Below are 24,770 nucleotides of genomic sequence, written 5' to 3'. Positions count from 1 at the left end.
CTATTAGTTTATGCTTCAGCTTCTGGACCTTTTTATTAAATGGAGGCCTGCTATGCAGTGTTGTTTTCGTCAACGATGACGATGACGAAATAATTTCGTTAACGCCACTTTTTTTCATGACTATAACGAGACGGTGACAAGATAAACATGTCTCTCTGATGACGAAGACATGACGAGACGTGTGTGAGTTTTCGTTGACGAGACGAGAACGGACGAAAATGTTAGTGGGTAATCTGTCAGACGTTTAAAATGCATGACATTTCTGTTTATTGTGTGTATCAATTAAAACCATGCCCACCAACTGGCGTGCAGCGCACAACGTGCTCAACACGTCAGACTGTTGTTACTCATCAGGCAATGGATCGTGATGGCGGCGGCAGTTTCAACACAGGGGCTCGGTGGTCGCAAACGTAGAGACGACATATGGGTGTATTTTAAATATAACCCAGCAGATAATAAAACAGAGTGTATTGTGAAGGAAGACGGTGACAAATGTGGCCACAAAATATGCGGAAAAAATACGACCAACCTTAAGGCTCGCCACAAGGATATTTTTTCGAAGGTAAGTTACAAATGCTGTTAACATAATCGATAAATGTCATAGTAAGCTAATACATTAGTACGTTTTCCACATACTCCTGGCGCAAATGGGCTGCTAACTTCAGGCTAAAGTTAGCTTTTGTTACGCTAACGTCAATTCATTATGTGTGTGTTACTTTAGCAGCATGTTTAGCCATGTTTACATTCAGTGACGGTGTGGTTATCTCTTTGTGAGTACGTTCTGTCAGCACGTAACTTGATATCTTAAACAGGTCGAGTTACTGTTATACGTAGAGTCTGCTAGCTTTAGCCTAAAAGCCACAAGTGACGTTGTGCAGCCCCATTAAGGAATCAGGAATTAATTGATTATTTTATTACATGGTTTGCACAAATTAAAGAGAGTGGGGTTGTATGATATCTGTTGTAATTGCACTGGCAGACAGGGCCAAGTTGAGCATATGTGTTCCTCACCCATCACTCATATTTCGGGCATGTTTATGTTCATTGTACTTTAACACATTCTGAGAAATAAAGCCACAATTGCTGAAGTAGAATGTTTTTGTTTTTTGGCTTTTTTGGAGTAATGAACTTTGATTCCACTGTTACCACTTTATCTGTGTGTAATACACAATCCTTGGATCAGAAATTTGCTGTTGGGTGGAAACCTTATATGTCTAAAACCATTCCTTTATTGTTATTATTTGTGAAAATAGCAGATCTGCAAGCTTACAATGGGTTGAACTTATAGATCTGCTGCTATTTTCACAACTTATGTGTGACACTGCCCAACAGCAATCTCCAATACTTATTGACCTAAATTAATTTGTTAAAAGACTATACTTATATACTTATATTATACTTTTTATTCTTTTTTTTTGGACTAAAACTAGACTAAAACCTTTTTGACTTTTCATCGACTAAAACTAGACTAAAACCCTTTTGAGTTTTCGTCGACTAAAACTGGACTAAAACTATCACATATAAAAGTGACTAAAATGTGACTAAAACTAATAAGCATTTTAGTCCAAAAGACTAAGACTAAATGTAAGATGGTTGTCAAAAACAACACTGCTGCTATGGTTTTCATACTAAACCAAGCAGAGCCAATGTTATTCGTAAACAACTTATCCTTTCGCTAGGATTTGTATTTCTTTTCAGCCTTTGAAATTTCTGTTCTCAGCTCTCTATGCAAGTCAGAGGAGAATGCTCCCTTTTTAAAAGCAGCTCTTTTTTCCGTAGACTGGCCATCACAGATTAATTTACACGGTTTATTATTCACATAAATATTCACCCGCTTAAGAGGAATGATCATGTCTCTACAGAAGACAATGTATGCTCATACAACGTGAGCCAAGAAATCCAGGTTATCACCACTCGATTGTTTAAATATGTCCCAGTTTGTACAGTCAACGCAAGCTTGCAGGCGTTCCACAACTTCCTGTTTCCAGACCCTGATGTTCGTTGTCCGGATCTTCTCTCTCTTTAAGAGAGTTTTATATATGGGCAGCAAGTGCACACAGTTACGGTTTGCTCTGCCCAGCGGAGCCAAAGGGAGCGATTTGCAGACGTCCTTCACGGACCCAAGTGGGCAGGACACATATTAATAAAAGTTCCTAAGTATCTTTTTAAGAGAAACATGGTTAAAATCCCCTAAAATAAAATTGGGAGCGGCGGGCAAGATTGTCAGCAGTTTTTGCATCACCTCGAAAATAGAATCACAAGCAGAATCAGCTTTTGCTTTAGGGTGTACATACACCACTGTGATGAGAAGTTGCCAAGACTCCCGAGGGAGGCGAAAAGGACGCAACGATACAGAAAGGATTTCTATGTTCTTAGTGCAAATACGTTTCCTGACAGGCTGCTTAGTGGCCTAGTGGTTACAGAGATCGGTAGGTCGTGAGTTCAAACCCCGGCCGAGTCATACCAAAGACTATAAAAATGGGACCCATTACTTCCCTGCTTCGCACTCAGCATCAATGGTTGGAATTGGAGGTTAAATCACCAAAATGATTCCTGAGCGCGGCCACTGCTGCTGCTCACTGCTCTCCTCACCTCCCGGGATGGTGGAACAAGAGGATGGGTCAAATGCAGAGGGTAATTTCACTACACCTAGTGTGTGTGTGACTATCAGTGTTACTTTGAAGTGAAGTGAATTATATTTATACAGCGCTTTTCTCTAGAGACTCAAAAGTGCTTTTACATAGAGAAACTTAATATCTAAGTTACATTTAAACCAGTGTGGGTGGCAGTGGGAGCATGTGGGTAAAGTGTCTTGCCCAAGGACACAACGGCTATGACTAGGATGGCGGAAGCGGGGATCGAACCTGGAACCCTCAAGTTTCTGGCACGGCCTCTCTACCAACCGAGCTATACCGCCCCAACCAAACTTTAACTTTAACTGACAGTCACCAAGCTGCTGCTGCAGTATCGTTTGTTAACGTAAAGACATTTTCCCGTCACTTCAGCTTGTCTGTCCATCCGGGATGGTGCTCCAAACCGTCCAGGGCCAGGTAATTGTCCCGGTAAGACATGATAAATTCGGTAAAAGCCAAGACTCTGCAGTCTTTGAAGTCTTTCTGATATCGTATATTTTCCTGGAGTTTGTCCAGTTTTCCCCTCAGCGACTGAACGTTTGCTAGCATCATGGAGGGCAAGAGAATACGGCCGAGCCGTTGTTTCTTCAACCGAAACCTGAAACCCGCTCATTTGCCTCGCTTCCTCACCCTCGTGGCCACGCTAACTAGTAGACGCTAACTAGTAAATAAATGTTAGCAACGTCTGCTTACAATGGAACCTATAGGAGTTGCTCTATTCTGCCTATAAAGTGCTTACAATTTTTTTTAATTTACACACTATAAGTATATATGTAATGTAGTAATAGACACATTCATTATAACATGTAGTACTTAGAGTCGCGATCAAAAGTTTTCATACACTTGTAAAGAACATAATGTCATGGCTGTCTTGAGTTTCCAATAATTTCTACATCTCTTATTTTTTTGTGATGGAGTTATTGGAGCACAAAAAACTTTCATGAAGTTTGGTTCTTTTATAATTTTATTATGGGTCTACTGAAAATGTGACCAAATCTGCTGGGTCAAAAGTATACATACAGCAATGTTAATATTTGGGTACATGTCCCTTGGCAAGTTTCACTGCAATAAGGTGCTTTTGGTAGCCATTCGCAAGCTTCTGGAAAGCTTCTGGTTAAATTTTTGACCACTCCTCTTGACAAAATTGGTGCAGTTCAGCTAAATGTGTTGGTTTTCTGACATTGACTTGTTTCTTCAGCATTGTCCAGAGACGGCGTCCACAAAGTACATCCGTACATGACATGACAATCAGCAATATCCACACAAAAAAAAAAAAATAGCAACAACTTAAATATTCTTGATTGCTAAAACAAAGCAGGTGCGGGGAATAGTGCTCAAAGGAAGACATGAAACTGCAACAGGAAAATACCGACTGTGAATGATCGAGGGCAAGTTCTTTGTTTCTTTAGGTGGGTTTATTGTAGGCAGTTTTCATGAACGTCCACTCAGTGCGGCAACATCACACAACAACAGTCACGTTTTTGTCCTACCGTAAAGCAGGTCGTCTGCCGTAAACATCAATGTTGTGACACTCTCAAACAGGGCAACACTGCCATCTAGTGTACATGCATATGTGACATCTCCCTCCTTTTCAAGTTATATCAAATAACTGCAAAGTGTATCTTAACAGGTAATAATAGCTCAATTGAAATGAACAATATTACAATTGTGATGCTACATCATTGTCTAATACTTTCAAACCGCAAGTGGGCTATGTAACAGTAAATTCAAAGCTGTAAAAATAGGTCTAAGTTGCAAATAACTCAAAGTGTACTTCCTTTGTCGCAATAAAAAAGGAAGCAATTACTCTTATCAAAATGTACAGAAGCTACATAACTGTTACACAAATGTTCCGTAAAACATAACTCAATGTGCATTCTCAAAGTGAACAGATGATTGTGTCATCTCTCTTCTTCTTCTTCCCCCCCAAAGGCCATAGGTGTTTTTTTGTTTTTTTTTATGTCACCCCATTGTCCAATGTGAAACACCCAAAACACTTTTCTCTACAAGTCCAGTTTAGCGGCTGGCTTACTGACACGGCCAGACCTGGTCAAAACATGTCCTGGTGTTTGTGTTGGGGTTGTCAGCTCACTTGGATTGGGGCAGCTATCCTCTGTAACTGTGGCACACAGTGATTGAGAAATCATCCCACCACTCTCATTGGTGTGCACAGGTGGGGTACTCATTTCCGGCTCGGGGATTGGTTGTGCCCGAAGATGAAGTCTGTTACGCCGCAGCACTGCTCCTCCCTGTGTATTGACGATATAAGATCTCGGAGTAATACTTTCTTTTGAGACAACTGCTGGCGTCTTCCAAGATTTTTCGTTGTCCAGCTTGATGTAGGCATTATCTCCCGGCTGTAGAGCAGGATGATGTCTGGCACCATGACGGCGATTGTAATAGAAGGCTTGTTTAGTCTTCTCTTTAGCATCCTTTTGCTTGACAGTCTTTCTGTTGGGCCATTTAGGTTGCAGATTTTTCTCGAGCGTAGGGAGAGTTGTTCGGATCTTCCTCCCCATCAGCAGTTCTGCTGGGCTAACTCCTGTGGTAGTGCAGGGAGTCGAACGATAGCACATGAGAGCTACCAGTGGATCGTCCTGTCGGAGGATTCTCTTTGCTGTCTGCACTGCTCTTTCTGCATGTCCGTTTCCTTGAGGGTGGTGAGGACTAGACGTAATGTGTCTGAAGTCCAGTTGTCGTGCCAACTCCTGGAATTCCGCACTGGAAAATTGAGGTCCGTTGTCACTCACCACCTCGTCCGGGATACCAAACCTAGCGAAGGTTGCTTTCAGTCTCTGAATAACCTGAGCGCTGGTTGTTGATGGTAGATGCAGGATTTTCAGGTACCGTGAATAGTAATCAGATATCACCAGATAATCGTGCTTGTTGTCTGTCTTGCCACTGGTGAGGGCGGTCGCATCTCTCTCCGCTCCCTCCTTCCCTGCTTGCTCTCTTTGTTTTTGTCTTGTTTGAACTATTTTGAAGCCTCTTTTCTTGAGCTGTCCTCAAATCTAAACATCAAAATGAATTTGATCAACTGGACTCTCGACGCAATTGACACAGTCTTTTCGACAAGGAAAAGAGGCTCGGGGGAGCCTGGCTGCCCTGATGGAACCATTGCTGCGGGGTACGTGAGAGATTCCTAGAATACTTGGAGAATCATGTGCCTCTCAGTCCTTTCCATCGAGGACGTGGAAGACATCTACCTATTTGGAGCTGTGATCGCAGGGCATTTGCTGATTGGGCTGGGCATTGCTCTGGTGTATCGTCAAATTCGGAAGACGATGGCAGCCACTCAAGGGGCCAACAGGCTGTTCAACGCAATGGAAGGAATGGGTCGTGCTGTGGGATCACAGACTGGAGCGATTGCTGATTTGAATCGCAAGGTAGATTCGATCTTGATGATGTTACAGAAAGAATAAATTGGAATTGTCAGAGCCAGCATACAGAGCAGGAATGTCATTGTTTTGACTGCTCGAAGAAAAAAACAACATCTTAATCTAAGATTTGACTCCCTCGAATGGCCTTGAGGAACAGGCTGTTTGAAAACACTCCCCCGAGGACTCCTCAAAGATGGACGCTTTTGACCTTTCCCTTTTCTTCAAAAGCACCTGGGTCGGACTCTTGAACTCTTGAACTCTTGGGGCCGGCCTCGGCCCATAAAGACAATCCAACATCTCACCCAAGTTAATTGGGCATACATGCACGCACATACCCCTCCCCAATCAACGCCTTCACCACTGCTTTATTCCTCCGGGGTTGTGGGGGCTGAGCAGCGCTCAACAGCAGCTGCTGGCCTCCAAGGTCCTGTTGGATGACTTTGTTGCGAGTTTGTTGTGATTAAATGTACCTTGTTTATGTGTGCCATGCTATGTGAGGTTTTTTTCCTCGGACTCAGTCTGGACCATTCCTGAGGGTCCAGCCTCAGACTGATATTTTTTTTACTTCCACCCTCCCCCCAATGTCACCTTTTTCCCACCTTTTTGAGGAGCGCCTAAGTGAGGCTGATCCGTTGGCGGTCCCGTCTTGTCTCCCTGTAACGTATGTCTGCTCTTAGCGGGATTGTGCCGAAAATGTAATTTCAGTTCTTATGTGTCTTGTACATGTAAGAATGGACAATAAAGCTGATTGATTGATTGATTGTTGTGTTCGCCAAGGTCAAGAGCGATTCGTTTCCATGGACGGTCTGGCAGGGGTGTGGAGATGAGTGGCTCCTTCTGCTAAGCTCGCTTCTGCTCCTGACAGGTCCTGCACAACTCTACAATGTTCTTAAGTCCTACAGAGAGTCCTGGCCACCAAACCGATGTTTTGGCCCTTTCTCTGCACTTTGTGAGCCCTTGATGTCCATCGTGTATTTTCTGCAAAATATCTGCTCTTAATAACTTTGGAATAACAATTCTGTTTCCTCGTGTGACCAAGCCATCAGCTTCTGATAGTTCATTTTTCACTTTTAGAAGGTCTCTGGCACACAGTGGGACATTAGCAATGTGTTCTGGCCATCCTGACCTGATTAGTTTGATGACAGCCTGCAGCTGGCTGTCGGCCATTGTTGCTGTCCTGATGCTCTCCATTCTGGTTGGAGATGCTGGGATGCCCTGCATCACTGTGGCTACGTAGCACGCCACATCATCCTGAGTGTCAGTCTCTCCTTTTGTGTGCGTTTGTGGGCTACGAGACAGGGCATCTGCAACTACAAGAGTTTTCCCTGGCACATATTCTGCTACCGGTTTGTACCTCAGGAGTCTCATCAGTAACCGCTGACATCTTAAAGGAACATTGTCCAGACTTCTATTGTTGACAAGCGGTACTAATGGTTTGTGATCGGTCTCAAGCCTGAACTGATCCAAGCCGCAAACATACTTGTCAAATTTTTCACAGGCCCATACACCAGCCAGACACTCTTTCTCGATCTGGGCGTAACGTGTTTCGGCTTCAATGAGACGTCTGGAGCAGTAGGCTACTGGCTTCCACTCCTCTCCATGGAGTTGGAGCAGTACGCCCCCCAGGCCGTAACTACTGGCGTTGGCGGACACAGCTGTGGGCTTAGCAACATCGTAGAAGGAAAGAACCGGTGCTGTGGTCAGCATCTCCTTAATGTTCTCGAATGCTGCCTGCTGTGTGTGGCTCCAGGTCCAGATGTTCCTGCTTTTCAAAAGCTCATTAAATGGTTGACCTATTGTAGATAGGCTAGGAACATACCTCCCCAGGTAGTTCACCATGCCCAGAACTCTTTTAAGCTCCTGGACATTTCTTGGTGGGGCCAGCTGTCGAATGGCCTCAACTTTGTCAGGGTCGGGTCTGACCCCTGACTGATCGATGAGGTGTCCCAAAAAACGTAGTTGGCTTTGTCTGAGGGAGCATTTGTCTTTATTGAGCTTCAGGCCTGCTGATTCAACGCATTGAAGTACCTTTTCAAGTCTAATGTCATGCTGTTCCATCGAGGTCCCATAGACCAGGATGTCGTCCATAAAAACTTCAACACCTTCCAGCCCTTGCAGCGTCTCCAGCATTTTTCGCTGGAAGATTTCCGGTGCGCTGGTGATCCCGAATGGTAATCTCTTAAAACAGTATCTGCCAAACGGTGTAATAAAAGTTGTTAGCTTGCAGCTGTCTGAGTGCAGCGGGATCTGCCAGAACCCACTCGCAGCATCAAGAGAGGAGAACACCGTTGCTCCACTGAGCTTGGCCGTGATCTCATCCGAGGTAGGTAAAATATAACGCTCTCTTTTGACTGAATCGTTAAGCCGTTTCAAGTCCACACATATCCTGGCTTTGCCAGTGTTCTTCTTCAGAACAGGTACCATTAGTGCACACCATTCAGTTGGCTGTGTTACTAGCTCTATGATGCCGTTATACTCCATCCTGTGTAGTTCATCTTTGACTTTTTGTAAAATTGGGAAGGGCACACGTCGTGCGGAATGAACAGCATACAGTTGGGCACCATCTTTCAGCTGTATTCTAACTTGTTCAGTGTTTAGTGTGCCATGCTCACCGTAAGCTTGCTGATGTCCTGTGATGGTGGTGTGTGTCACTTCGTCGACTCGTCGCACCAAGTTCATTCTTACTGAAAGGGACCGGCTGAGTAGATTATTGACACTACTGCCGTGCACCACGTATGCTTTAAAGGGGTAATCCTTCCCTTTGTAGCTAACTGTTGCTTTAAATCGGCCCAGAGACAACAATTCACCTCCTGGGCTGTCCAGAGGAATGTCAGCAGGTTCCAGTGCTCTCAGTGGGGTAAGTGTGTGAAACGCATCCTCACTTAATACACTGACATCAGCTCCTGTGTCAATTTTAAATTCCATTGGGATGGAATCCACCTGTAGTTGAACAGTCCACTGTTCTTTCTCATCTCCACTGCACACTGAACCTAAGAAATAGGATGTCTGTTCAACATGCCCAGTTTCTGTGACTTTATTCACTGACTTGTTGCTGTTGCGACATAATCTGGCCCAATGTCCGATTTTATGGCAGTTGTGGCAAGTAGCTTTTCTTGCAGGGCATTTTCCCTCTCTGCCATGCTCAGCTTTCCCGCATTTTCCACATTTATTTTCATTCCCCCATTTTCTGTCTTTTGTCTTGCCTTGTTGTTGTTTCCAATGATGTTGTTGTTTGTAACGCACCTCCTGTACTGATCCCATCTTGTCTCCCTGCAGGTTTACTTGTGCCGCAACCTCCTCTGACTGCCTGACGGTCTGTATTGTCAGTGCGAGCGTTAGGTCCGCCATTAGCTGTAGCCTGCGTGAGAGCTCCTTGTCAATTATCCCGACAACAATACGGTCGCGGATATTTTCATCCCGGCAGGCACCGAACTCACAGTGCTCTGACAGATCGTACAGGGATCTGATAAAACACTCTGCCTTCTCCCCAGGCCGCTGGAGAAAACATGCTCTCTCATGGATAATATTCCTCCTCGGGAAAAAAATACTCGTCGAACTTTTTTCACCACGCGGTCAAAGTTGTTTCTATGTCCGTCTTCGGCAAAGGTGAACGATTTATATATATTGTCTGCTTCGTTGCCCATTGCATAAATCAGGCAGCTCACCTGCACGTCACCATCCTCATTGTTGAGTTTCGTCGCGAGTCTGTATCGCTCAAAGCGCTGTCTCCAGTCGAGCCATTCCGTTGGCTTGTCAAAGGCAAAACTCGCTGGGGGATTAAACTTCGCCATGTCATCTATTTCCGTCTTAAATTGAACTTCGTGACTCACGGACCACTTCTGACACCATGTGAATGATCGATGGCGAGTTCTTTGTTTCTTTAGGTGGGTTTATTGTAGGCAGTTTTCATGAACGTCCACTCAGTGCGGCAACATCACACAACAACAACAGTCACGTTTTTGTCCTACCGTAAAGCAGGTCGTCTGCCGTAAACATCAATGTTGTGACACTCTCAAACAGAGCAACACTGCCATCTAGTGTACATGCATATGTGACACCGACAAAACAGGAAAAGACACCAAAACAGGAGCGCAAGACAAGAACTAAAACTATACGCACGGGAAAACACTAAAAAACTCAAAATAAGTCACGACGTGATGTGACCGGTCGCGACTGTACACCTACTTTGAGACAAAAGCTATAGTGAGGCATACTTGGTTATTAGGGGTGTGGGAAAAAATCGATTTGAATTCAAATCGTGATTCTCACGTTGTGCGATTCAGAATCGATTCTCATTTTTTTAAATAGATTTTTTATTTTTATTTAAATTAATTAATCCAACAAAACAATACACAGCAATCCCATAACAATGCAATACAATTCCTAAAACCAAACCCGACCCAGCAACACTCAGAACTGCAATAAACAGAGCAATTGAGAGGAGATACAAACACGACACAGAACAAACCAAAAGTAGTGAAACAAAAACGAATATTATCAACAACAGTATTAATATTAGTTACAATTTCAACATAGCAGTGATTAAAAATCCCTCATTGACATTATCATTAGACATTTATAAAAAAATAGAAAAAAGAACAATAGTGTCACAGTGGCTTACACTTGCATCGCATCTCGTAAGCTTGACAACACACTGTGTCCAATATTTTCACAAAGATAAAATAAGTCATATTTTTGGTTCATTTAATAGTTAAAACAAATTTACATTATTGCAATCAGTTGATAAAACATTATCCTTTACAATTATAAAAGCTTTTTACAAAAATCTACTACTCTGCTTGCATGTCAGCAAACTGGGGTAGATCCTGCTGAAATCCTATGTATTGAATGAATGAGAATCGTTTTGAATCAGGAAAATGTCGTTTTTGAATCGAGAATCGCGTTGAATAAAAAAAAAATCGATTGTGAATCGAATCGTGACCCCAAGAATCGATATTGAATCGAATCGTGGGACACCCAAAGATTCGCAGCCCTATTGGCTATGGTTTAAATTCAAATCCAACAATTGCGACAACAACTTTTTATTGTCTACTAAGTTTCATTTTTTAATGATTTCTGCTGGTGGTGTGCCTCTGGATTTTTTTCAATGGAAAAAAAGGTGCCTTGGCTCAAAAAAGGTTGAATAACACTGAGTTAGTAAGTGTGCACTTCCTCTCTAAAAGTCTCTCTGTTTTGGTTTCCTCCCAGTTGGGAAATGGAGGGAAGCTAAATTTTTTTTTTTACTCCGTTTAGTGACGCAGCATCGGGGCGTCGACAAAACTCTTCTCACACCAATCACAAGTCATGCTGAAAAAGTTGTAAACAAGCCTGACACGCTGCTTTAAAGCTCGACTTTTGCGTGTAACACCAATAAAGACGTGGGTGCATCGTGCAATCGACCCAAAATGGACACAATAGGTGAGTCAACTGCGTGTTTTATGTTGTTTTTTTGTATATTTTGCTCACCGTTTGTGCCGTGTGCGTGTGTGTGATCTCGTAGTAGTGGACGCAGGCAGCTGACACACAATATGGCAAAAACGGTACACAATATGGCACATCGGTACAGGAAGTTGTAGACTAAACAAATATTACAGGCTAGGACGGAATTGTGTACTCTTGTGACAGCGCAGTGGTTTAAAAGTCACAGGTATGAGCTCATAGTTACAAAACATTGACCTAATAATATATTCTCTGAATGTCCAGTCGAATAAAATACCGGAAAGCCAACATGTTGTTTCTGTCATCGGCTATTTCTTTGTTTAATTTCTGTCGGATTGATTTTGAGTTGAGGAAGGTGATCAGTGTTTCTGTGCTTGATTACATGGCCTGTCAATAACAAATAGACTTTAATTCATGGAGAAAAAAATCTACTCCCAAGTGGGCCGGACTGATGAAATCACGGCACGATAACTTAAAAATAAAGAGAATTTCAGATTGCTTTCTTTGTTTAAAAATAGAACAAGCACATTCTGAATATGTACAAATCATAATGTTGGTTTTTTTTGTTTGTTTTTTTACATTTCCATGTTGCTGTTAATAGTATTCTATCTTTACTTGTCGTTATTTATACTTTCTGAATAAATGATGTGATAATGTTCATCAGTCAACTCATTTGTGTTCATTTTCAATCTATCATGAAAGAAAAATAATATCAAAATCAAATTACAGGATGTTATTTATGTAGTTTGCTCATTTTCCTCGACTGGTGCACTAACATCATGTGGTTTTTTTTGTGTTTTTTTTACATATGTAGCATAATCTACAAAGATACAAATAATTGCTATTGCGACATCTAGTGGACACATTTAGAACAGCAGTTTTTTTATTTAAAACATTTGGCTAATTTTTATACATAGCAAACTTATCCCGCTGGCCGTACGTTTGACACCTTTGGTTTAGTTTCTGTCGGATTGTTTTGAGTTCAGGAAGGTGATCAGTGTTTCTGTGCTTGATTACCTGGCCTGGCGAGAACAAATAGGATTTAATTGGTCTTCGGTGTGGAAAAGATGGTGCTGTTGTAAACCAAACATCTGTCTTGTTTTCCTTTGCCTCTCAGTGTGTTACAGTGGTGGCATTGGCTTTTTGAAATGACATTAAATGAGTTCAAGCAGGGGTTTCGAACTCATTTTAGCTTGGGGGCCACATTATGGAAAATCTATTCCCAAGAGGGCCTAACTGGTAAAATCATTGCACGATAACTTAAAAATAAAGACAATTTCAGATTGTTTTCTATGTTTAAAAATAGAACAAGCACATTCTGAAAATGTACAAATTATAATGTTTTTTTGTTTTGTTTTTTACACTTACATGTTCCAGTTAATAATGTTCTATCTTCCTTTGTTGTTATTTCTACTTTCTGAATAAATGATGTAATAATGTTCACCAGTGAAATAGGTGGATCTGAGTAAGGCAGAGTTTTAAAATGCTCCTATTGGTGTTCATTTTTAATCTATCCGAAGATTGTAATAATCCATCCATCCATCCATTTATTATTATTTACCCATTTTCCTCAACTGATGTACTAACATCCATCCATTTTCTACCGCTTGTCCCATTCATCATGTGGTTTATTCTGTACATATGTAGCATCATCTACACCAAACACATTTAAAACAGCAGTTTCTTTCATTCAAAAATTTCAGCTTATTTTTATACTTGGCAAACTCATCTCGCGGATAAAACCTGTTTGTGGGCCTGATCCGGCCCGCGGGCCGTACGTTTGACACTCCTGAGTTATAGGAAAACATGATAATTGTCACTGGTAAAGTTGAAAATATGGCTGCATGGTAGAGGTGGGATTGATCGCGAGGGTGCAATCAGATAGAGCGGATCAGGCCCGCGGGATGAGTTTGCTAAGTATAAAAATTAACCTGAAATGTTTTTATGAAAAAAAACAGATGTTCTAAATGTGTCCACTAGATGTCGCAATAGCAATTATTTGTATCTTTGTAGATGATGCTACATATGTACAAAATAAACCACACGATGTTAGTACATCAGTCGAGGAAAATGATCAAACGACATAAATAACATACTGTAACTTGATTTTGATATACATTTTTCATCTTGATAGATTGAAAATGAACACCAAAGAGTTGACTGATGAACATTATCACATAATTTATCCAGAAAATATAAATAACGACAAAGAAAGTATATATACTATTAACCGCAACAGGTTAAAAAAAAAAAAAATCCAACAACATTATGATTTGTACAATTTAAGAATGTACTAGTTCTATTTTTAAACAAAGAAAACAATCTAAAGTTGTATTTATAAATGGTTGATTTATATAGGCTAGTAAGGTAAAGTTTTGTACCTGACAAGTTTCGGCTATCTTGCTTCTGCAGCCTTCCTCAGAGGTGTCACGTGATGTTAGTGTGACGTCATCTGTGACGTGTTATATGGATTGTTCCATCCCACCTGAGGTGGTGGGATGGCGGTGTCCCCTGGTGTGCGTCGGGGGTAGGGCGGGGCGCCCCCTGTCGTCCGGATGTCCACCAAACGGCCGGGGGCGGCCCTGCAGGACTGTGTCCCAGGTGTGGGATAGTTGGTATATAAATCAACCATTTATAAATACACATTAGTAGGCTAAATGAACCTCTTTAACATACAATCTAAAGTTGTCTTTATTTTTAAGTTATTGTGTCGTGATTTTACCAGTCCGGCCCACTTGGGAGTATATTTTCTCCATGTGGCCCCCGATCTAAAATGAGTTTGACACCCCTGAGATAGAGGGTTAGAGTAAAGTTGCCAAAGTTGTACTCAAGTAAGCGTAGTAACTTGGGAGCAGGGATATTTAACAAAGATGTTTTGGCAATCACATTTACAGACCGGGGGGCGGACTTTTCAAAATTTTTATTTTTATGTATTCCTTAGAACCTATGTCCATTACAGTGGACTTCTGATCTTCGTGTCTATTTATTTTGTCCGTGCTACAAATTTTGGGATTGATTGATTGATTGATTGAAACTTTTATTAGTAGATTGCACAGTACAGTACATATTCCGTACAATTGACCACTAAATGGTAACACCTGAATAAGTTTTTCAACTTCATGATATATATAAATAATGGCCTTGTCTCCCATGTAAAAAAAAATCTGTTAATTTTAAAGTAAAAAAAACAAAAACCTGGCAGCTCAGTCGCCAAAATGTTACAGTAAAATTAAATTATGTATTTTTCGGACTATAGGGCGCACTTAAAATCCTTTTTTTCCCTTAAAACTCGACAGTGCGCCTTATAACTAACGCCTAATGTACGGAATAATTCTGGTTTTGCTTACCGACCTAGAAGCTTATCGACAAAGTAAGAACCCCAGCCAGAAATACAATACTAGTACATATCTCATGGAAAACACTTTTATTGTGTTATTTTCATTGTGAGTGGGCCAGATCACTTGTGTTAGAAAATAATCTAATGGAAATGACTGATGTCATTTGATTATGATAATAAGACATTTAACTTGTTGTCTCATGTTACTCACATGTGCTCTACTGAATGCTCAGGGAGTTTTTGTGTTTGCTCCAAAATTTGAGGGAACATTGGTGGAAACCCTTTGTCGGCGCTTAGTATTCAATCCAGTCCGTTCTACCAACGGCCACGTTACTAAAAATCTGAAAAAGTTTCTTTCCACCTGAACCTGCTCTGTTTTCAGGTCAACTCTGTAGTGCTATGCAAGTTTCCCTGTTTGCAAGTTGCCTGGTAGCTTTTCCAGGCAACAACACTGTCCTTATGTGTTTGGGTCATCTCATGAGTAAAGCTTTCTTCCAGTTCCAGTTTTAACCATTTAGGTTTCTTCAATGTTTGTTGTGCAATTCTAATACAGTGCCATAAAGTTGTGAGCGAAAAGATCCTGCAAGTGCATCTTGTGAATCCTTTGGGGCTAAGCCCTCCCTGTTCTTAAAACCCAGTGACGCCCCTGAGATCCAATACCAACATTTGCAGATCCAGGGTGGAATGTCCATTGGATTTTTTTTATGTGAAGTTTGCATGCAGGTTTTCTTCAGACACTCAAGACTTCTTCCCTAGAAAATGCATGTTCAGTTAATCGGAGACTGTAAATTGTCCATTATGTGAATGGTTGTCTATATGTAAGCCAGGCCCTCAATAGTTAGGATGTAGCTTACAGTTGATCCGAATGAAAACAGGTGTTCTAGTACATAGATGCACTTTTACCCTGCAATACCACCCCGTTGCACTCAGTCTTCACTCTTAGGGTCTTTACACAATTGCATTCGGGATCCACTTCTCGTTTTCATTGTTGCTACCTGCTGCAGGCTACAAAAGTTTATGCTCTGAACGGATGTGGGCAAAACTGCTTGCTGTTGAACATCAATGTGCATGTTGTGAGATTCCCTCAGCACGCCCATCCCAGCGAGGAGGGGTTGGGGAAGAAAGGGGGAGGGAAGAACTTCCTTTCAGCTTAGAGTTTTGGCAGAAACTTTTACTCTGCTGTTATCAAAACTGTCCATGCATACGCCTGAGTTCACAGTATTTTTTTTGCATAATAAGATTGAATTTGCTCTGTACAGTTTGCTATGTTGAGTTTGTTGTCTCTTTGTGGGTTTTGTCTTTTTTCTGCTCTTGTTCAAGTTTTTAGTCCTAACTTCAGGGCGAGTATTCATCATCTCCAAGGGTCAATGACCTATAAACCACTGGCTGGCGTTTCGCATGGCTCTGTGACTAGGTAGCAAAGTCTAAGTATAGACGGACGGACCTAACAGTATTGATTAGGGGTGTAACGGTACATAAGTATGTACAGTGATACCGGAAGTAAATGTAAAGCTGTCATTGAACCATTTGGAGTAGAGGCATGGATTTGAACAATTTTTAAAGCTAATAAGCTAAAAATTTATCCCAAGCCGTCACAATCTGTCGAAGTAGTACGGACACTGCGAAATGGGAAATAAACACACCAAAAAGTAGGGCTGTCTTCGACTGAGGATGTTCATAGTCAAATGTGATTCGAGAGATTTTGCCCATAGTCGACGATCAGTTGAATTCATGGCATATTTTTTTAAAGAAAAATAAACCGATGATTAGGGATGTAATGTTAAACAGTATAATGATAAACTGCGGTAAAACTCCCGACTGTTATAAATACTGTTTTGAATTAAAATGATCATAAAACCGTGATTGATAACCACACTTTGATAAATTCACGGACTGTTGACACAGCTCATTTACCGTAGAAACCAGCTAGCGCTAGCTAGTTTATATTGCTAACATGCTAACGGAGACATTAACGTCTTTCCCCATTAAGAAACGACATACCCCAATCTAAACTGGTATAAATACATTACTGTCTGAGCAACTAGACTATTGAATAGTGCACATTGAACATGCAAAATGTTTTCGAACTGGTGTGGTGTCACATAAACTGAAAGTAAAGTGCGCAATCACCCGTTTTTGTATAAGAAATGAGTATCGATCCAAGATTTTTTACAAAAGGAATCAATCGATTTCATCGATACTAGAAAAAGGAAAACATTGGATTTAAGGACGGCAGGTTATATATAATGTTTAGCACTTCGTACTAATAAAGATTTTAAACGATAAGTCTATTTTCCCATCTGTGGAGTCCTCAAAACAAAAATGGCGGGTATCTACGGTGGTCGAGAAAGGTCATAAGCAATTCAAACGCCACAAAACAATAGTGTGATATCTGTGACATGTGTGTTTTTGTGCCTTTTAAAAGGTGGTGCTGTTGTGTGTGATGTGTGCGCGAGTGTCAGACTAGTTATTGGAGTCCCGCGAGAGTTTGGGTGTCTGTGTGTTCAATGTTTAAACATGTGTTTTTATACTCCTTGAGTTTGTTACAACTTGTTAATTACCATATTTTCCGGACCATAGGGCGCACTGGATTATAAGGCGCATTACCAATGAATTTTCTATATTTTTTCATATACTGAATAAGGCGCACCGGATTTTAGGGCGCATTAAAGGAGTCATATTATTATTATTTTTTTTCTAAATTGAAAACACTCTATGTTGCATGGATTATGTTTTACAGACCATCTTCAAGCCACTTTCTGACAGTCGCTTCCGGATGCGCCGTTTTGTGGGCGGTCTTATTTACTTGGCTCACCTTCGGCAGCGTCTTCTCCCCGTCATCTTTATTGTAGCGGTGTAGCGTGCAATGACGGGAGTGGAAGAAGTGTCAAAATATGGAGCTAACTGTTTTAATGACATTCAGACTTTACTTAAATCAACAACGGAGCAGCATCTCGTCATCCGGAAACAACAACAACAAGGCCGGAAATGTGTCCCGTGAAAAAACATCCGACCGGAACTCTCTAATAACTAAAGTTCCTTGAGTGAATAATGTAAACTCACTACACCGGTATGTTTTAGTGCTTTCATGGCGAGTTTACTGACAGATATAAATAAGTAAGTATTTCTGTCTTGCCTCTTGGTGAGGGTGGTCGCATTTTTCCCTGCTCCTCCTCCTTCCCGCTTGCTTTCTTGTGTCCTTGTCTTTGTCTAAACTTTTTGAAGCCTCTTTTCTTGAGCTGTCCTCAAATCTAAACATCAAAATGAATTTGATCAACTGGACTCTCGACGCAATTGACACAGTCTTTTCGACAAGGAAAAGAGGTTCGGGGGAGCCTGGCTGCCCTGATGGAACCATTGCTGCGGGGTACGTGAGAGATTCCTGGAATACTTGGAGAATCATGTGCCTCTCAGTCCTTTCCATCGAGGACGTGGAAGACATCTACCTATTTGGAGCTGTGATCGCAGGGCATTTGCTGATTGGGCTGGGCATTGCTCTGGTGTATCGTCAAATTCGGAAGACGATGGCAGCCACTCAAGGGGCCAACAGGCTGTTCAACGCAATGGAAGGATTGGGTCGTGCTGTGGGATCACAGACTGGAGCAATTGCTGATTTGAATCGCAAGGTGGATTCTATCTTGATGAAGTTAGAGAAAGAATAAATTGGAATTGTCAGAGCCAGCATACAGAGCAGGAATGTCATTGTTTTGACTGCTCGAAGAAAAAACAACATCTTAATCTACGATCTGACTCCCTCGAATGGCCTTGAGGAAAAGGCTGTTTGAAAACACTCCCCTGAGGACTCCTCAAAGATGGACGCTTTTGACCTTTCCCTTTTTTTCAAAAGCACCTGGGTCGGACTCTTGAACTCTTGAACTCTTGGGGCCGGCCTCGGCCCATAAAGACAATTCCAACATCTCACCCAAGTTAATTGGGCATACATGCACGCACACACCCCTCCCCAAATCAACGCCTTCACCACTGCTTAATTCCTCCGGGGTTGTGGGGGCTGAGTAGCGCTCAACAGCAGCTGCCGGCCTCCAAAGTCCTGTTGGATGACTCTGTTGCGAGTTGTTGTGATTACATGTACCATGTTTATGTGTGCCATGCTATGTGAGGTTTTTTTCCTCGGACTCAGTCTGGACCATTCCTGAGGGTCCAGCCTCAGACTGATATTTTTTTTACTCTTCCCCCCCTTCCCCAATGTCACCTTTTTCCCACCTTTTTAAGGAGCGCCCTAAGTGGCTGATCCGTTGGCGGTCCCGTCTTGTCTCCCTGTAACGTATGTCTGCTCTTAGCAGGATTGTGCCGAAAATGTAATTTCAGTTCTTATGTGTCTTGTACATGTTAAGAATGGACAAATAAAGCTCCGATAAGAACTTTACATTACTTTATATTAGAAATGGCAACAGCGGAGGATGAATGTCCCATTACAAGAAGATAGAGAAAAAGAAGAAGCTTATCGACTTTGGTGTCGGCATGGTTTTGATTGATTGATTGAGACTTTTATTAGTAGGTTGCACAGTGAAGTACATATTCCGTACAATTGACCACTAAATGGTAACACCCGAATAAGTTTTTCAACTTGTTTAAGTCGGGGTCCACTTAAATTGATTCATGATGCAGATATATACTATCATATATACTATCATCATAATACAGTCATCACACAAGATAATCACATTGAATTATTTACATTATTTACAATCAGGGGTGTGGAGGGGGGGGGGGATATGGACATCAAGTAGTGGACATAGAGAGAGAGAGAGAGAGAGAGAGAGAGAGAGAGAGAGAGAGAGAGAGAGAGAGAGAGAGAGAGAGAGAGAGAGAGAGATCAGAAGGCATAAGAAAAAAGAAAAAGTATCTGCATTTGATTGTTTACATTTGATTATTAGCAATCCGGGGAGGGTGTTAGTTTAGGGTTGTAGCTGCCTGGAGGTGAACTTTTATTGCGGTTTTGAAGGAGGATAGAGATGCCCTTTCTTTTATACCTGTTGGGAGCGCATTCCACATTGATGTGGCATAGAAAGAGAATGAGTTAAGACCTTTGTTAGTTCGGAATCTGGGTTTAACGTGGTTAGTGGAGCTCCCCCTGGTGTTGTGGTTATGGCGGTCATTTACGTTAAGGAAGTAGTTTGACATGTACTTCGGTATCAGGGAGGTGTAGCGGATTTTATAGACTAGGCTCAGTGCAAGTTGTTTAACTCTGTCCTCCACCTTGAGCCAGCCCACTTTAGAGAAGTGGGTAGGAGTGAGGTGGGATCTGGGGTGGAGGTCTAGAAGTAACCTGACTAGCTTGTTCTGAGATGTTTGGAGTTTAGATTTGAGGGTTTTGGAGGTGCTAGGGTACCAGGAGGTGCATGCGTAATCGAAAAAGGGTTGAACGAGAGTTCCCGCCAGAATCCTCAAGGTGCTTTTGTTGACCAGAGAGGAAATTCTGTAGAGAAATCTCGTGGACTACAAAGGCGAAGGCGCACATTTTTTCAGGATTCATGCAGATCCCAAATACAGATCAGCAGGTACCAGAAAGTAAGAAAAGTTGCGTTTGCATAATATTGCGAAACAAAACGCTATATAATATGTCTTAGACTTAGACTCAGACTAGACTTAGACTTCCTTTTTATTGTCATTCAAATTTGAACACATATATATAATTTGCCACACTGCATTTCATGACGTCATGCAGTGAAGTGTGTTTACGGAAGTAAAATGGCTTCGATTCATGTACTGTAGGTCTTAGTTCTGGTACAGTTGTGGTTATTTTAAGGATTTAGTGCAACCAGAGTCAACATTTACTTAACCAATTTTTTTTGTGTGCAGGAGATAAAAAAAGAAGAGAGCATGAATTCTGGCTTTTGGTTTTTGTGGGGCATTTGCTTCTGTTCCGAGGAGAATTTGTGCAAGCAGTCTGGGCTTGGAGTGGTGGGACATGGACGTGAATTCTAAAACATTCTTTTCCCCGGTCTTTTGCCCATGCCTTCAATATTTGTTTTCACGACCGTCAAATAGTCTATAACGGGGGAGCCCACACTTTTTCTGCAGGCGAGCTACTTTTCAATTGACCAAGTGGAGGGGATCTACCTCATTCATATATATAATTTATTTGTATTTATCTGTGAAAGAGACGCTTTTGTTAAAAAGTTAAAGGTGTTTAATGATAATACAAGCATGTTTAACACATATAGATTCATTTCTTTCATGAAGACAAGAATATAAGTTGGTGTATTACCTGATTCTGAGGACGTGCATTGATTGGAATCAGACAGTAGTGCTGATAACGTCCACATTTTCAAATGGAGGAGAAAAAAAAGTCCTCCTTTCTGTCCAATGCCACATGCAAGTGGTTGGTTTTTGGCATCTTATTTGTCCAGCTTCCATACTCTTTTTTATACACTTTTCAAGAAATACAATGGCGGCAAACTCCGTAGCTTGCAAGCTTATGCACGCGCTTTCTGAGACTCTTAGGACGAAGCAGCGCTTTTATTGTGAAGGTAGGAACTGTTAACCTGACTCTCGCCAGATCCTTGTAGTTCGCTGAGCTCCACACAAGGATCTGGGACTTCTCAAAAGGAGATGTATTTCAGATGGCGGGGCCTTGTAAAAAAAAAAATTGTATTTCATTGGATAAACCACTTGTCGGTTATCTTGAATGACGTGCTACTTCAACCACTCATATCGAAATCAACCCGTGACACTGATGAGAGCGATGCCGGGAAATCCAAAACAGAACAGCCGACATATTAGATAACGACAAAGTGAAAATAATTAATTAATTAATTTAAAGAATGAATATTCGATATATTTGACAAAACAGTTGCAATAGCAGAATCAATGTCAGCACAAGACTCCTCGCTGCGTGCCGCCATTGTTTTTTGAATCTGTCGCTTCGGCGCTGCGTCACATCTATGAAATCCCGCCCGGCGATCCTGATTGGTTCATTATTTTTTGCTATCTTGAAGGAATTTGCCTTGCCCTCGATCCCTAATCCTTGTGTGGAGCTCAGCGAACTTACAAGGATCTGGCGAGAGTTTGGTTAAGGAACTGTGCAGTTGGTTTTTAGAGTTTTGACGGCAGGTACGGCGTGAGAGTCTGTTGAAATAAAAAGTGTTTCTCGCCATCCCGTTTGTGTGTATGTATGTATGTATGTATGTATATATATATATATATATATATATATATATATATATATATATATATATATATATATATATATATATATATATATATATATACGTGTGTGTGTATATATATATGTATATATGTGTATATATATATATATATATATATATACACATGTGTGTGTATATGTATGTATATATGTGTATATGTATATGTGTGTATATATATATGTATATGTGTATGTATGTATGTGTATATGCATATGTATGGATATATGCATGTGTGTGGGTATATACATACACTACCGTTCAAAAGTTTGGGGTCACCCAAACAATTTTGTGGAATAGCCTTCATTTCTAAGAACAAGAATAGACTGTCGAGTTTCAGATGAAAGTTCTCTTTTTCTGGCCATTTTGAGCGTTTAATTGACCCCACAAATGTGATGCTCCAGAAACTCAATCTGCTCAAAGGAAGGTCAGTTTTGTAGCTTCTGTAACGAGCTAAACTGTTTTCAGATGTGTGAACATGATTGCACAAGGGTTTTCTAATCATCAATTAGCCTTCTGAGCCAATGAGTAAACACATTGTACCATTACAACACTGGAGTGATAGTTGCTGGAAATGGGCCTCTATACACCTATGTAGATATTGCACCAAAAACCAGACATTTGCAGCTATAATAGTCATTTACCACATTAGCAATGTATAGAGTGTATTTCTTTAAAGTTAAGACTAGTTTAAAGTTATCTTCATTAAAAAGTACAGTGCTTTTCCTTCAAAAATAAGGACATTTCAATGTGACCCCAAACTTTTGAACGGTAGTGTATATATAGATATATAGCTTATTTTTTGTCTTTTGTACTATTTATATTACTATATTATTGTGTATGCACCTTAGGGCATCTGCTCCAATTTCGTTGTTCTTGGAACCTGTTCACTGTAATAATGACAATAAAACTCTATTCTATTCTATTTTATTCTATTCAGTCAGTAATTTTTTCTTAATAATGAGCTCGCAGCAGCCAGCGTCATCTCACGAGACCCTCGGGTGGCGTGAATGTCAATCAAGTGACGAAAGTGACGTCTTGGTGAAGATTGATAATCACTCATTTTTAGGTCTATTTTTTTTATGCCTGGCTGGCAATCGACCGGTAGCTCGCGATCGACGTAATGGACACTGTTGGTCTATAACATCTATTGCTAATCAAAGACTTGTGGGTTTGATGAACGCGACCAGATCGCTTAAACTGTGGATACATTTTTGATTTCTATCCGACATACGATATGCATAAGAAAAAAACAGAATTGCACTGTTTATTAACATGAAAAATCTAAGGGCAAAAAAATGGAATTGACCTGCAGTACGAACATAGCATACACAAATTCAACAAACCGAAATATTGATGGCCTTTTAATCACATTTTTACAAAACTGTTACGCAAAAATGTTATGAAAGAGTTATAAACTAAATGTACTCTACTCCAAGTCCTGTCTGAAAAACTTTTCAGAAGGTGCACATCTTTGGAAGAAGAGGTTGCATCTTGTACGAGCTCACTCGTATTGTGGTTTTTGCACGGTTACCTTGCAGATCAGATGAACACAAAGCTGTTCTACTTTCAGAAAATAACCTGACCGTCATGGCCGCTTGGAAAGAGTCTTAACCCAAAATCTAAAACAGTGCTTAAGTGTCAATCATCTCCAACAAAGAAGGCGCCTCGCAAGGGATGAGATGAAAGTTTATTTTAAGGTCTGAGATGCCGCCGTAGATAAACAACAAGCACGTTGACGTCACCGCTTCCTGTTAACGGTGATAGACAGCGTCGTTGTGTTTTGGTGGTTTGGTGGAGTTTAAATGCACAATGCAGTCACGTTGCAATGGTGCCACTTGAAAATGACTCATCCGTGTATGAGCTTCATTCTGTTGTTGTGTGAATACAGAATTAAAATGTTGTTTCTGTGTTGTAGTTAAATAGCAACCGAAACAAAGGCGTCACCAAAAGAGGAACTCGGCGACTCATTGCACACGTGTGAAAGTGTCCGCAATTAATTGTTGTGACAACAACACTTAAAGAACAAAAAAAGACTATAGTAAGACGCAAACATCAATTTAGCACTTGTTAAAACCATCCGTCCTAAAATTTGCATATTCAATTTTTGCTTAAATTTTTTTTAAAGAATTTCTGTCAATAGTGTGGAGGTTTGAAAGGATAGGATAGAAATAGAATATACTATATGGTAACACTTTAGTGTGGTGAACATTTTCACCATTAATTAGTTGCTTATTAGCATGCAAATTAGTAACATATTGGCTCTTAATTAGTCATTATTAAGTACTTATTAATGACTTATTCTGCATGGCCTTATTATACAACCACTAGGCCATTAACTAAGAGTCCTCCCTCAATAACCTAAGAATTATTGCTTATTCGTAACCCTGACCCTAACCCGTATATGTTCCCCTGGTGTCCAAATAACCCCTAAATTAAGTCTGTAACACTTTAGTATGGGGAATATATTCACCAATAAATAGTTGCTTATTAACATGCAAATTAGTAACATATTGGCTCTTAATTAGTCATTATTAAGTACTTATTAATGACTTATTCTGCATGGCCTTATTATACAACCAGTAAGCCATTAACTAAGAGTCTTCCCTCAATAACCTCAGAATTATTGCTTATTCGTAACCCTAACCCTAACCCTTATATGTTCCCCTGGTGTCCAAATAACCCTAAATTAAGTCGGTAACACTTTAGTGTGGGGAACATATTCACCAATAATTAGTTGCTTATTAGCATGCAAAGGAGTAACATATTGGCTCTTAATTAGTCATTATTAAGTACTTAGTTGGTAGAGTGGCCG

At 40.8% G+C, this 24,770-nt stretch overlaps 1 protein-coding gene across 1 annotated transcript in view; it reads left to right on the top strand.

The window, feature by feature from the left end:
• The first annotated feature begins 11,335 nt into the window (after positions 1-11,335).
• Positions 11,336-24,770, top strand: part of LOC133641945 (uncharacterized) — a 480,284-nt gene continuing 466,849 nt past the window's right edge. The window contains exon 1 of the mRNA XM_062036091.1: positions 11,336-11,431. The gene's annotated coding sequence lies outside the window, so the exon portion shown is untranslated. The remainder of the gene's footprint in view (positions 11,432-24,770) is intronic.

The sequence above is a fragment of the Entelurus aequoreus genome, linkage group LG24 (assembly GCF_033978785.1).
Source record: "Entelurus aequoreus isolate RoL-2023_Sb linkage group LG24, RoL_Eaeq_v1.1, whole genome shotgun sequence".
Taxonomy (NCBI): Eukaryota; Metazoa; Chordata; class Actinopteri; order Syngnathiformes; family Syngnathidae; genus Entelurus; species Entelurus aequoreus.
The sequence above is the reverse complement of the archived record's forward strand: the minus strand, read 5'-3'. Positions and strand labels throughout refer to the sequence as shown.